General features: G+C 40.6%; 1 long non-coding RNA gene across 1 annotated transcript in view; it reads left to right on the plus strand.

Annotated features, from left to right (window-relative positions):
• LOC139458443 (uncharacterized) overlaps positions 1-7,987 on the plus strand; it is a 47,855-nt gene extending 39,868 nt beyond the window's left edge. The window contains exon 3 of the long non-coding RNA XR_011652673.1: positions 6,551-7,987. This is a non-coding gene — a long non-coding RNA (uncharacterized lncRNA). The remainder of the gene's footprint in view (positions 1-6,550) is intronic.
• Positions 7,988-14,795: the final 6,808 nt, after the last annotated feature.

Raw genomic sequence — 14,795 nt, forward strand, 5'->3', positions numbered from 1 at the left:
CTACAACAACAGCTACAACCACACCTACAAATCAGAGCTGCAACCACAGCTACAAATCACAGCAACAAACACACCTACAATCACATATACAACCACAGCTACAACCACATATACAGCCACAGCTACAAATCACAGCAACAACCACAGCTAAGATCACAGATAGAACCACAGATACAACCACACCATCAACCACAGATACAACCACAGCTAAGATCACAGCTACAATCATACGTACAACCACGCCTACAACCACATCAACAATCACAGCTACAACCACAGCTACAACAACACCTTCAACCATGGCTACAATCACAGCTACAACCACACCTTCAACCACAGCTACAACCACACCTACAATCACAGCTACAACCACACCTACAACCACAGCCACAGTTACAACCACACCTACAACCACAGCTACAAATCAGTTACAATCACAGCCACAACCACAGCTACAACCACAGCTAAGATCACAGCTACAACCACAGCTACGATCACACCAACAACCACTGCTACAACCACAGGTACAACCACACCTACAACAGCTACAATCACAGTTACAACCACAGCTACAATCACAGCTACAACAACACCTACAACCACAGCTACAATCAAACCTACAACTACACTTACAACCACAGCCACAGTTACAACCACACCTACATCCACAGCTACAAATCAGAGCTACAACCACACCAACCACAGCTACAACCACACCTACAATCACACTTACAACCACAACCACAGCTACAAATCAGGGGTACAACCACGCCTACAACCACACCTACAACCACAGCTAAGATCACAGCTACAAGCAGAGCTACAACCACACACAAAACCACACCTACAACCACAAGTACAATCACAGGTACAACCTTAACTACAATCACACCTTCCACACCTACAACCACACCTACAACCACAGCTACAACCTTAGCTACAATCACACCTACAACCACACCTACAACCACACCTACAGTCACACCTACACCTGCAGTTACTACCACACCTAGAGGCAAACCTACAGTTACTCCTACAATCAACGTACAACCACACCTACAACCACATCTACAACCACACCTACAACCATAACTACAGTCACACCTAGAACTACAGTTACTGCCACACCTAGAGGCAAACCTACAGTAACTCCTACAATCAACGTACAACCATGGCTACAACCACACCTACAACCACGGCTACAACCACAGCTAGAACCACACCTACAACAGCTACAATCACACCTACAAAAGCTACAATCACACCTACAACTTTAATCACAATTGCAACCCCAGTTACAATCAGCCACCATCGCGGCTTAGATGTACAACTACTCAAATAGTATAGTAATATGACTCCCGACTAGTTTAATACAGTAATAGCTGATATGATACAGTACGACTGCGGACGTTCTGTCGCCCTTTACAACAGATCCTAGGACGTTGCATATGCCCGGGTATCTAGACACTTCACTTTGCCGCGAAAGTTGTGGTGAGTGTTGATGGGGTTATTTATATCTAGACTCCCAATAGCCTGCTTGACATGCATTTTACCAGGCTCAGCCCCGTGATGGCGAATAGCCTTCTTTGTACACAGATATCCAGTGGTGTATGTTTGATTCGTGTAGTATTTTGTCTAATACACTGAAACATCGAACATCAACACACTGAAACAACAAGCATGTGTCGTGTGCACAAAGAGTCCTCCATTGTTGCAATATTGAACAGTCGGTGTATATTTGAAAATTAATATACTGCTGCATAAAATGAATGGTTTCGTGGAAACAAAGTACGTGGGAGTGGCACAGCTGTGCAGTCCACGTATACAGCGCATATGGTGTAGCATAGTGTATACTGTGGAATGAATGTTGCATGTGCGGTGTCCAAATGAGGTGAGGTGAAATGGGGTTTAACGTCGCGTCCAAGATTATTGCACTTATAAAGCGACGTGCATGCACGTGTGTGTGTGTGGTTGCTTGTACTAGTCCGGACTGATGCCGATTTATAGTTCTCGCCCACTGAGATACCATGCCGCAGTTTAACATGAGCAACCCACTCAGACACTGTATACTGACTCCAAGCCGACCAGTTCTTGTTTTAGCCAAATGCCGAGCGCCAGACAGGGAAACAACAAGTACCATCTTAAAAGTTTCTGAAGATTTTAATTGATATATTTCGGATAGAAAAATCAATTGTACACAAAAACAATACAATAAGACAGTTTGACAGAAAATGGAAAGATTTGGCAAATGAATTTTCTAGTTGATATGTCTCTATTTTTTTATTTATTTTTTTATGTGCTGTAAGGAATTAGCTTCCCACCTAGTTGATAAACATGGCTAATGTAGCCTGCCCGTTTCACCATTTGTAAACATTGCTGTACACCTGTAGCCAACTTAAACTTGCTGACTTGCTGTCTGCTGTATAGGTATGTAACCTATACCTAATAAGTAAGCCACAAGACGCACTATTCAATAGGGAATCATACATACACACTAGTATCTAAGGTCATTTTTTATGTTTGGTATATTCTTGTAAAGCGCCTTCATGTTGAGCACAAGAGCATGCATGAGTGTGCGGGTTTAGACCTTCACATTCAATGTCAGGGTAACCTCCCAAAACCCCTACATCCCATTTCCCCTACAGCTTAAGACAACAAAGTTAACGGTCCATAGCACTGCTAATCCCTAGTCTGTTACCTATTTCATACAATTTCATACAACCCAAGAAACACGAATAGATTGAGATAAACAATTGACATAACAAACTCAACATTGCGAAGACCAGCCTTGTTGATGTCATGTTAGTACTTACTTACTTACTTACTTTGGAGATTTAACGTGCGCTTTCCGACTGATGCGTATTTCGCCCGGCCAGGCCATTTAATGTGTTTCCGAAAGGGGCGAAGGTGGTCTGTGCAACCCAACAGGGGGCTTTAGGGGTTGCTTATATAGAATTTCGGAATTTTGAGATTTGGAATAGATGCCGATGGGGTTGGGGAGGAGAACTAAGGGAGCTGGGTATGGTGGATGATTGTTTGTTTATGTGATTTTGATTTGGTAGGCTAGTCAGTTTCAAGTATCTATATACTAAACCTAGCCATCTCAAGTGTAAATCGTCTCATCTCAGTTTCTCAGTGTAATAATTGTTTCTTCCTATTGTTATTTTTGTAATTTCTAAAAAATGTCTTCTCATCATACAAGCATCTTTCATTACACTTACATTAATTCTTTTTTTTGTAAACTTTCCTCTAAGTCACCTAATCCCCTACAGATCTACCCCTTTCATTTACACTACCTCTACTCCAGACCATAATCTCTCCTTTAGGTGAGTTCATAATGCCAGACAGGTAAATGCCGCGTGTATAACTCTGTAATGTCATATACTGAATTGAATAAAAAAATATTTAAAAAACAAAACAAAACAAATACCATCCTTTAACGTCTATTGGTATGACGCGCTTCCAAATGTATTGTGGTAAGTACAGGGAATCATACATACACACTTGTATCATAAAGGTCATTTTTTATGTTTGGGAAATTCTTGTAATGCGTGGGCATGTTGAGTATATTCACAAGAGCATGCATGAGTGTGCGGGTTTAGCACTTCATATCCAATGTCAGTCATGTTTCCGTTTGATTACATGTGTCGAGAATAGATCGCATGTGAATTGATCCTTTGTACTTTTGATTTCTCTTTGTGAGTCATGACTTTTGACTTCCCTGTGTGAGTCACGGATGGATTATGTAGCCTGCATGCATATGACCAAGTAAGGATAATACGAGAGGCGTTAACTGTGGAGATGTGTGGTCTTGGGACGTCAGGAAGAAAAAAACACGTCCTCACTTTACACTGACACGGGGCGGTCGGGTAGCCTAGTGTTTAAAGCGTTCGCTCGTCACGCCGAAGACCCGGGTTCGATTCCCGACATGGGTACAATGTGTGAAACCCATTTCTGGTTTCCCCCGCCGTGATATTGCTGGAACATTGCTAAAAGCGACGTAAAACCATACTCACTCACAACACTGACACGATAAAACAATATCGTGGTCACACATATTTTTAGCCTAGAAATGAATCGTCATGGCTGAATAAAAGACTAGAGTGGAATGTCAGTTATCGCAAACAAGTAATCAACCAGTAGCAAACAGCATGTGTGAAACATGAGTTCCACAAGATTGATGATTGTTTGTTTGTTGTTGACACTGGTAATCCATAGGCTGGGATGATGAGCCACATCCTAGGCGAGTCTTACTTAAGTTTAGAACTTGTAATCATAATCTACCTATTGAACCTGCATGGAAGATGGAGAAAAATACATTTAACCGAAAGGAAATGCCAACTTTACAAATTATCTGACATAGGTGATGAATTTCATTATTTGTTTATTTGTCCATCTTTAGAAAACGAAAGAAAATTTTTTTACACAGATTCTACTACATTAAACCCAATATGCATAAAATGAATTTACTTTTTAATAATTCACGACTAGGAACATTGAGAAAACCGTCCAAATTCTGTAAAATCATCATGTCATTGTTTAAACCTATCAAGTAACTCTCCCTCTTTTTGAATTGCACATATATTGCTACCACAGTAAATCTGTATAAATATGCATGCATGCACCGCCAAGATGTTTTTGTATATTACTATATTTATATGTATATGTATTATGTTGTTGAAATAATTTTGTACCTCTGATGCCGCTGATAGCGGCCTGAGTGTAAATAAAGTTCAGTTCAGGTAATCAGGACGGGTGGTCGGGTAGCCTAGTGGTTAAAGCATTCGCTCGTCACGCCGAAGACCCGGGTTCCCGACATGGGTACAATGTGTGAAAGGTATGGTTATACGCCGCTTTCAGCAATATTCCAGCAATATCACGGAGGGGGACACCAGAAATGGGCTTCACACATTGTACCCATGTCGGGAATGGAATCCGGGTCTTCGGCGTGATGAACGAACGCTTTAACAACTAGGCTACCCGACCGCCCCTTGAAGTATATCAGAAGAGGAGAGTGAGGGGGTGACTGCTAGAAGAATGAAGTTTTGGAACAAAGGAGATACATTGTTGTTATCAAATTTCCCATTTTGTCCTTATAATGTTTTCCTGATTGTGACAATGATCCACATTGATCTGCGGCACTTTTTGCTTAATGTAAACGTACATCTAATGTGTTTGTGGTATTTTAAATGCAACATGCACAACATGTTGTATGTAACCACTAGTTATATGTGTGATTTCTCATTCTAATGTGGGGCGGTCGGGTAGCCTAGTGGTTAAAGCGTTAGCTCGTCACGCCGAAGACCCGGGTTCGATTCCCGACATGGGTACAATGTGTGAAGCCCATTTCTGGTGTCCCCCGCCGTGATATTGCTGGAATATTGCTAAAAGCGGCGTAAAACATCACTCACTCACTCACTCATTCTAATATTTCCGGTATTACAATCTTGATTTCCCTTGGGGTTTTAGTTACATTGTCTGCTGTAACTATAAACCACTTGGTCCTTGGGTATAACACACCTTCTTAAAATACCAATTACCATATGAATTACGTTCATGAATAAACTAATCCGCTATATCAAATTAAAGATTGTTGAGAAATAAGCTCCATAACCGCAGAGGTAAGAGACTCAGTCGGGTATAAAAGCGGAATCTAACATACACTCTGAGGTGAAGTGAAATGGGGTTTTAACGTCGCGTCCAAGATTATTGCACTTATATAGCGACGTGCATGTACGTGTGTGTGTTTATGTGGCTACTTGTACTAGTCCGGACTGATGCCGGTTTATAGTGCTAGCTCACTGAGATACCATGCCGCAGTTTAATATGAATACCCCCACTAAGACACAGTATACTGCCTCCGAGCCGACCAGTCCTTGTTTTAGACCCTTAATGCCGAGCGCAAGACGTCGTAACAACAAGTAGCATCTTTTAACGTCTTTTGGTATGACGCGGCCGGGGATCAAACCCCGGACCTCCGCTCTCCAGGCGGACGCTCTACCACTAGACCACGGAGGCGGTCATATACACTCTGAGAGACTTCCGACCTGTAGATCGGCATGCATGTGTCGGTGACGAGAAACTACCAAATTTCTAACCATATTTTATGAATATATTCTGGGACTTCAGTAGTGAAAGACATGCACTTTCCTGACGCCTGTTTCCAGCAAATACTGGGAAAAGTAATCTGGCACATGTCCATGGATACAGGTTTTGTGTTTGCTTGGTATTCTGGATGTATTGAACAAAACACGGTGTAAAAATAAATTCTTCGTCTCTACCTTTCAGAGAAAAATGTGCATGTTTGGAAAAAGTGACGGACAAAATATCTTGCCTTGTCACCCACCCCTAGAATATTAACTCATCGCTCCTTAGTGGTATGGTCAGATAGGGATTCAGAACTGCACCGTGAACCTGTCATGCGGACACAACTACAGAAACCACCTCTGTGTGGTTGATGTCTTTTCAAATGGAAATTAATGTTTTGTGTGATTGAAATTAAACGGAATATCTGTTTGTACCGATAGCTAAGTGAAGGTTTCTGTTTCAGACTGTCTGCCTGGTCCACGTGTGAATAATGCAACACGTGGCAGATGCTTCCTTCCCCAGGACTCATGACGTGGAGTTGTGTTGAATAAATCATGTCCAAACAGTCTCATATTCACTAACATATCATATATAAATTATTGATAAGATGTGCTTGTCATACAACTGTTTCTAGCATAATTTATTATGTGTTTCAGTGTTAAAGACTGAGTTTTCCGAAGTTGAGAAAAGGGATAAATTCATTGCAGTGAACATAACACTTGATATTTCACTGCTGTGCACGTAACACTTTGACGGAACTATTGTCATACAAGAGTGACCTTCCCTAAAATTGTCTTCCTTTATCGTATATTCTGACCCCTACACAAACTGTTGACTTCCTTTTTATGTTAGTTCCACATTTACGAGGCAAAATAATGACAGATGGCCATTTATGGATTAATATACCTTCTTGCCATTTGTTATTCTCTTGAAAATGTTTCGTTATAAACTGTAAATTTCTCATTTAACTCGTCAATCGAGTCTGTACTTTTCGCACAGCGCCAGTTTTGTTACTTGACCAGCGTGTATTCTTTCGCTTGCAACAGCGGCCTCGTAGTTTTCAAGAATATTTTTGGTTATTGTTGATTTTCTATATAATAATAATATCTATTTGCATGATACAGAATTTTCGTGACCCTACATTTTTAGTCTCAAATACAAGAGCTGGTTAACTGTCCCCTGTCTTAGGCAGGGAGAATTTACGTTTCAAGGTTTTACATTTGTAATGAAATAATTAAATTTACCAATAGACAGCTACACAAAAAAGTATATAATAAATAGGATATTCCGCATGTCACATGAAATATCACGTTTCTCTCATCTCGTGGCGGGCAAAAGGAGATATTTCACTCGACACATGAAATTTCCTCAATGTACATGTTTCCTTACTTTCGCAACCATGCATCTTATCAAAGAAGCCCTGTCGACTGAACCCACACCACACGGTTTCTACATGCTTGCAAGGCCCGTCTGTGTTGGAGAAGGAAATCAATTACAGCATCAATGAATAATGAACCGGAAGTATTTCACTTTCAGCAGTAGAATATCAACCAGGTTGGCTGTTTGAGGTAGTTTCGCGTGTGTAAAGTCAAACGAGGGGGACACCGACAGATGACATATATCCTGTTGGATAGGTCAGTGCGGGCAGACACAAGGAAGAAGATGTGACCCTCATGACCTGCCTGCTCTGAAATGTCGTGGCAGTTTTACAAAAGCAGTAGTAATACATATTAACATAATGATTAAGTATGTTTATACATTATGTTCATGAATGTCCTGAATGAAGGAAATTATGAAATATAAAGATTTTTTTGGTTAAAATATTAGGTTTCTTTAACAAGGGCGTAGTCGACATGTACGACATTTGTTGGGTTTACTTGGGTGTTGACCGCCGTCATATAGCTGGAATATTGCTGAGTGCGGCGTAAAACAACAATCCATCCAACCAACTTGAGTGTTCTTAAGCAGAGAAAGATGTCTCGTTTGTTTGTTTGTTGTTTAACGCCGCACTCGTCAATATTTCAGCCATATGAAGGTGTTCTGTAAATAATCCCGTCTGGACCAGACAATCCAGTAATTGACATCATGAGCATCGATCCACGCAATTGGAGTCGATGACATGCATCAACCAAGTCAGCGAGCCTGACCACCCGGTCCTGTTAGTCGCCTCTTACGATAGGTATAGTCACCTTTTACGGTTGCTGAAGACCTATTCTACCACGGATTGTTACGGGCCCTGTCACGAGCAGATCATTCATTGCCAGCTGGTATTGGTTTTAGTTATATTGTATTCACGTGGGTCATAATGACCTGGAATAATCGATGTCTAGTTATATGGCTATGGAGTATTAATGATATTTTACTTATGTAGGATGTGTTGTCATGACAACGAGGTCAGCTGCAATGGTAACTATCCCATCATTAGCAGATTATCCATAGAATTAGGTTCTCGATGGGTCTTGGAAGAGAAAATAAAGCATGAGATACCTTTGTAGGATGTGTCTTTGAATTGTTTTCTACTTTCATACAGCATGCACGAATAGATCCACTATGTAGTCTGTACATGTGCCACATAGCGATCTTAGCACTATCAATGTCGTAAATCAGCCTTAAAGCATGGGAACTGTGCAGGTGTGTCTTAAAATCGCTCTATAGAACTGGGCCCTGATATTGAGGTGATGTCACGAAACTACAACTAATATATAACTAAACATTCTACGCTTGTTAAGGCTAGAATAGGTCTTCAGCAACCCACGCTTGACATAAAAGGCGACTCTGCTTGTCGTAAAAGGTGACTAACAGGAACGGGTGGTCAGACTCGCTGACTTGGTTGATGCTTGTCATCGATTCCAATTGCGTGGATCGATGCTCATGATGTCAATCACTGGATTGCCTGACCCAGACTCGATTATTTACAGACCGCCGTCATATAGCTGGACTATTGCTCAGTGCGGCGTTAAACAACAAACAAACCCAATTCACTCAACGAACATCTGGGTAAAAGACAATGAACGAGTAACACGAGCATATCTAAAACAGTGACACCTCGTTAATCCGGACAGTGGTGTCCGCATTAAGCCAGACCTGTGTTAGGAAATAATGGTTATGAAATAATACGCCTTGTATTTTTTATCCCGTTAGTCACCTCTTTCGACGTGCATGGGCTGCTGAAGACCAATTCTAACCCGGATCTTCACGGGGCCCACTTTTGTATTTATGTACCCAGCAGTGTTAAGGAAACCAGCAGCCGGAATAATGAGGTGTCAGTGTATGTATTGGTAGCACTGCCAAGTGTAACAAAAAATGTAAGACTCGATTTGCTAAAGCATTTATTTCCGATAATCAGTTATTGCAAAATAGCAAATAAAGAATAAAAATAATCTGACAATTTTCACGTTCAGTCATGAAGATATTGAATACAAATAAGCGCTGGTAACCAAAAGACTAAACTATGTACATGCTTGTACTGGGCGGTTCTAGTATATATACCAATTAAGTACCACCTGATGCAAAATCAAATTTTGAAAAATATAATGACAAACCTTGGTCTGAAACCCAGTTGAAAACCTTTTGGATTACTATATGAGGATCAATTAAGTACCACCTGATGCAAAATCAAATTTTGAAAAATATAATGACAAACCTTTTGTCTTGTTTCCAACAATGAACCACCCCAGTCAAATTTTAATTTAACACATATCGGAAACGTTTTGTGGTGCTTTAATGATGCCAATGTGTAAATATATTAATAAACACCAACAGGTAACCACATACAGCGTGTGTATGAATAATACTGTTCACATTTGAATTGGTTCTGTATCCCTGATTTTGTGATGTCGACATGGCAGCATCACCAGTATCATCATGAACAACAGTAACACGAACAACGCCTGACTTTGTGATGTCGACATGTCAGCATCATGAATATCATCATGAACAACAGTAACACGAACAACACCTGACTTTGTGATGTCGACATGGCAGCATCATGAATATCATCATGAACAACAGTCACACGAACAACGCCTGACTTTGTGATGTCGACATGGCAGCATCATGAATATCATCATGAACAACAGTAACACGAACAACGCCTGACTTTGTGATGTCGACATGGCAGCATCATGAGTATCATCATGAACAACAGTAACACGAACAACGCCTGACTTTGTGATGTCAACATGGAAACATGAATATCATCATGAACAACAGTAACACGAACAACGCCGGACTTTGTGATGTCCACATGGATACATGAATACCATCATGAACAACAGTAGCACGAACAACGCCTGATTTTGTGATGTCCACATGGAAACATGAATATCATCATGAACAACAGTAACACGAACAACGCCTGACTTTGTGATGTCCACATGGAAACATGAATATCATCATGAACAACAGTAACACGAACAACGCCTGACTTTGTGATGTCGACATTGCAGCATCATGAATATCATCATGAACAACAGTAGCACGAACAACGCCTGACTTTGTGATGTCGACATTGCAGCATCATGAATATCATCATGAACAACAGTAACACGAACAACGCCTGACTTTGTGATGTCAACATGGCAGCATCATGAATATCGTCATGAACAACAGTAACACGAACAACGCCTGACTTTGTGATGTCAACATGGAAGCATCATGAATATCATCATGAACAACAGTAACACGAACAACGCCTGACTTTGTGATGTCGACATGGCAGCATCATGAATATCATCATGAACAACAGTAACACGAACAACGCCTGACTTTGTGATGTCGACATTGCAGCATCATGAATATCATCATGAACAACAGTAGCACGAACAACGCCTGACTTTGTGATGTCGACATTGCAGCATCATGAATATCATCATGAACAACAGTAACACGAACAACGCCTGACTTTGTGATGTCGACATGTCAGCATCATGAATATCATCATGAACAACAGTAACACGAACAACACCTGACTTTGTGATGTCGACATGGCAGCATCATGAATATCATCATGAACAACAGTCACACGAACAACGCCTGACTTTGTGATGTCGACATGGCAGCATCATGAATATCATCATGAACAACAGTAACACGAACAACGCCTGACTTTGTGATGTCGACATGGCAGCATCATGAGTATCATCATGAACAACAGTAACACGAACAACGCCTGACTTTGTGATGTCAACATGGAAACATGAATATCATCATGAACAACAGTAACACGAACAACGCCGGACTTTGTGATGTCCACATGGATACATGAATACCATCATGAACAACAGTAGCACGAACAACGCCTGATTTTGTGATGTCCACATGGAAACATGAATATCATCATGAACAACAGTAACACGAACAACGCCTGACTTTGTGATGTCCACATGGAAACATGAATATCATCATGAACAACAGTAACACGAACAACGCCTGACTTTGTGATGTCGACATTGCAGCATCATGAATATCATCATGAACAACAGTAGCACGAACAACGCCTGACTTTGTGATGTCGACATTGCAGCATCATGAATATCATCATGAACAACAGTAACACGAACAACGCCTGACTTTGTGATGTCAACATGGCAGCATCATGAATATCGTCATGAACAACAGTAACACGAACAACGCCTGACTTTGTGATGTCGACATGGAAGCATCATGAATATCATCATGAACAACAGTAACACGAACAACGCCTGACTTTGTGATGTCCACATGGCAGCATCATGAATATCATCATGAACAACAGTAACACGAACAACGCCTGACTTTGTGATGTTGACATGGCAACATCATGAGTATCATCATGAACAACAGTAGCACGAACAACGCCTGACTTTGTGATGTTGACATGGCAACATCATGAGTATCATCATGAACAACAGTAACACGAACAACGCCTGACTTTGTGATGTTGACATGGCAACATCATGAGTATCATCATGAACAACAGTAACACGAACAACACCTGACTTTGTGATGTTGACATGGAAACATTATGAGTAGCATCATGAACAACAGTAACACGAACAACGCCTGACTTTGTGATGTTGACATGGAAACATTATGAGTATCATCATGAACAACAGTAGTACGAACAACGCCTGACTTTGTGATGTCAACATGATGTCATCATGAACAACAGTAACACGAACAACACCTGACTTTGTGATGTTGACATGGAAACATTATGAGTATCATCATGAACAACAGTAGTACGAACAACGCCTGACTTTGTGATGTCAACATGACATCATCATGAATATCATCATGAACAACAGTAGTACGAACAACGCCTGACTTTGTGATGTTGACATGGCAACATCATGAGTATCATCATGAACAACAGTAACACGAACAACACCTGACTTTGTAATGTCAACATGACATCATCATGAATATCATCATGAACAACAGTAACACGAACAACGCCTGACTTTGTGATGTCCACATGGAAACATCTTAAGTATCATCATGAACAACAGTAGCACGAACAACGCCTGACTTTGTGATGTTGACATGGCAACATCATGAGTATCATCATGAACAACAGTAACACGAACAACACCTGACTTTGTGATGTTGACATGGAAACATTATGAGTATCATCATGAACAACAGTAACACGAACAACGCCTGACTTTGTGATGTTGACATGGAAACATTATGAGTATCATCATGAACAACAGTAACACGAACAACGCCTGACTTTGTGATGTTGACATGGAAACATTATGAGTATCATCATGAACAACAGTAACACGAACAACACCTGACTTTGTGATGTCAACATGACATCATCATGAATATCATCATGAACAACAGTAACACGAACAACGCCTGACTTTGTGATGTCCACATGGAAACATCTTAAGTATCATCATGAACAACAGTAGCACGAACAACGCCTGACTTTGTGATGTTGACATGGCAACATCATGAGTATCATCATGAACAACAGCAGCACGAACAACGCCTGACTTTGTGATGTCGACATGGCAACATCATGAGTATCATCATGAACAACAGTAACACGAACAACACCTGACTTTGTGATGTCGACATGGCAACATCATGAGTATCATCATGAACAACAGTAACACGAACAACACCTGACTTTGTGATGTCCACATGGAAACATCTTAAGTATCATCATGAACAACAGTAGCACGAACAACGCCTGACTTTGTGATGTCAACATGACATCATCATGAGTATCATCATGAACAACAGTAACACGAACAACGCCTGACTTTGTGATATCAACATGGACACATCATGAATATCATCATGAACAACAGTAAAACGAACAATGCCTGACTTTGTGATGTCAACATGGCATCATCATGAATATCATCATAAACAACAGTAACACGAACAACGCCTGACTTTGTGATGTCGACATGGCAGCACCATGAATATAATCAAGAACAACGTCAGCATTGGGCACCCGTTCCCCAGTCACATTCGCTTATCATATGTACACAATTTGTTTACGATATATTTGAAAATATTTTAAGATCAAAAACGTTCTATGTACAACGCTCCTTCTTCATTGATACCTCCCTCCTTCGTAATACTGAAATACTTGTTTCTGTATCACATGCACACCTTGTTAAACAACAACCTTAGCTAACACCTAATTCTGATTGTAATGAGATTGTGTTAAGCAATTAATGATTGAAATGATAAAAAAAGAATAAAAAAGTTAAAAGTATAAGAATTATATATTAAACGTGTAAAAATGTATTTACAAGTATATCTGACACTATTCCGAAAACAAACGAAATCAACCCGTGAATTGATCTTGCAAACGATACACTCATCTCAGAGTGCTGGGGCAACTGGCGAACTTCAACCCGTAATGCTAAAGTCCATATGGACAGAGGTTGACTAGACTTGCTTTGTACTACACTAAGGTAGTCAACAGAATACCTGCCGGTGTAAAACAACACAAATATAACAAAATGTAATGCTGTTTGCAGTAACGGGGATATCAAAACACGTATTGGCATGATTGCAGTAGCATGATAGAAAACTATTCACTAACTTATGAACACCATTATGCCAAGACTTATAGCAACACCAAGATGCCATGCCCTATAAGAACATCAAGATGACAAGCATCATATAAACTCCAAGATGCGAAGCCTGATAACAGCATGAGGCCAAGCCTTACAATAACAATGGCAGGATGCCAAGTCTTATACGAACACCAAGATGCAAAGTCTATATATCAACGAACACATACGTTGTGGCGATGTTGGCAAAGAGAGATCAGATAAACAAAGTGGGTATTCCGTATGTACAGTGCTATAGACGCTGTGGGCATTTCTAATACACAGTCATTGTAGGTATATTTCATTTGTACAGTCATGGTGGGTATTCGATACGTTGAGGCACACGGTCATGGTGGGTATTCCATATATACAGTCAGTCATGGTGGGTATTCCATATATACAGTCAGTCATAGGGGGTATTCCATATATACAGTCAGTCATGGTGGGTAATCGATACGTAGAGGCACACAGTCATGGTGGGTATTTCATATATACAGTCAAATAGTCATGGTGGGTTATCGATACGTAGAGGCACACAGTCATGATGGGTATTCCATACGTAGAGGCATAGTGTCATGGTGGGTATTTGATACGTAGAAGCATACAGTCATGGTGGGTATTCCATACGTAGAGGCATAGTGT

The sequence above is a fragment of the Haliotis cracherodii genome, unplaced genomic scaffold (assembly GCF_022045235.1).
Source record: "Haliotis cracherodii isolate W230 unplaced genomic scaffold, xgHalCrac1.p SCAF_12, whole genome shotgun sequence".
Classification (NCBI taxonomy): Eukaryota; Metazoa; Mollusca; class Gastropoda; order Lepetellida; family Haliotidae; genus Haliotis; species Haliotis cracherodii.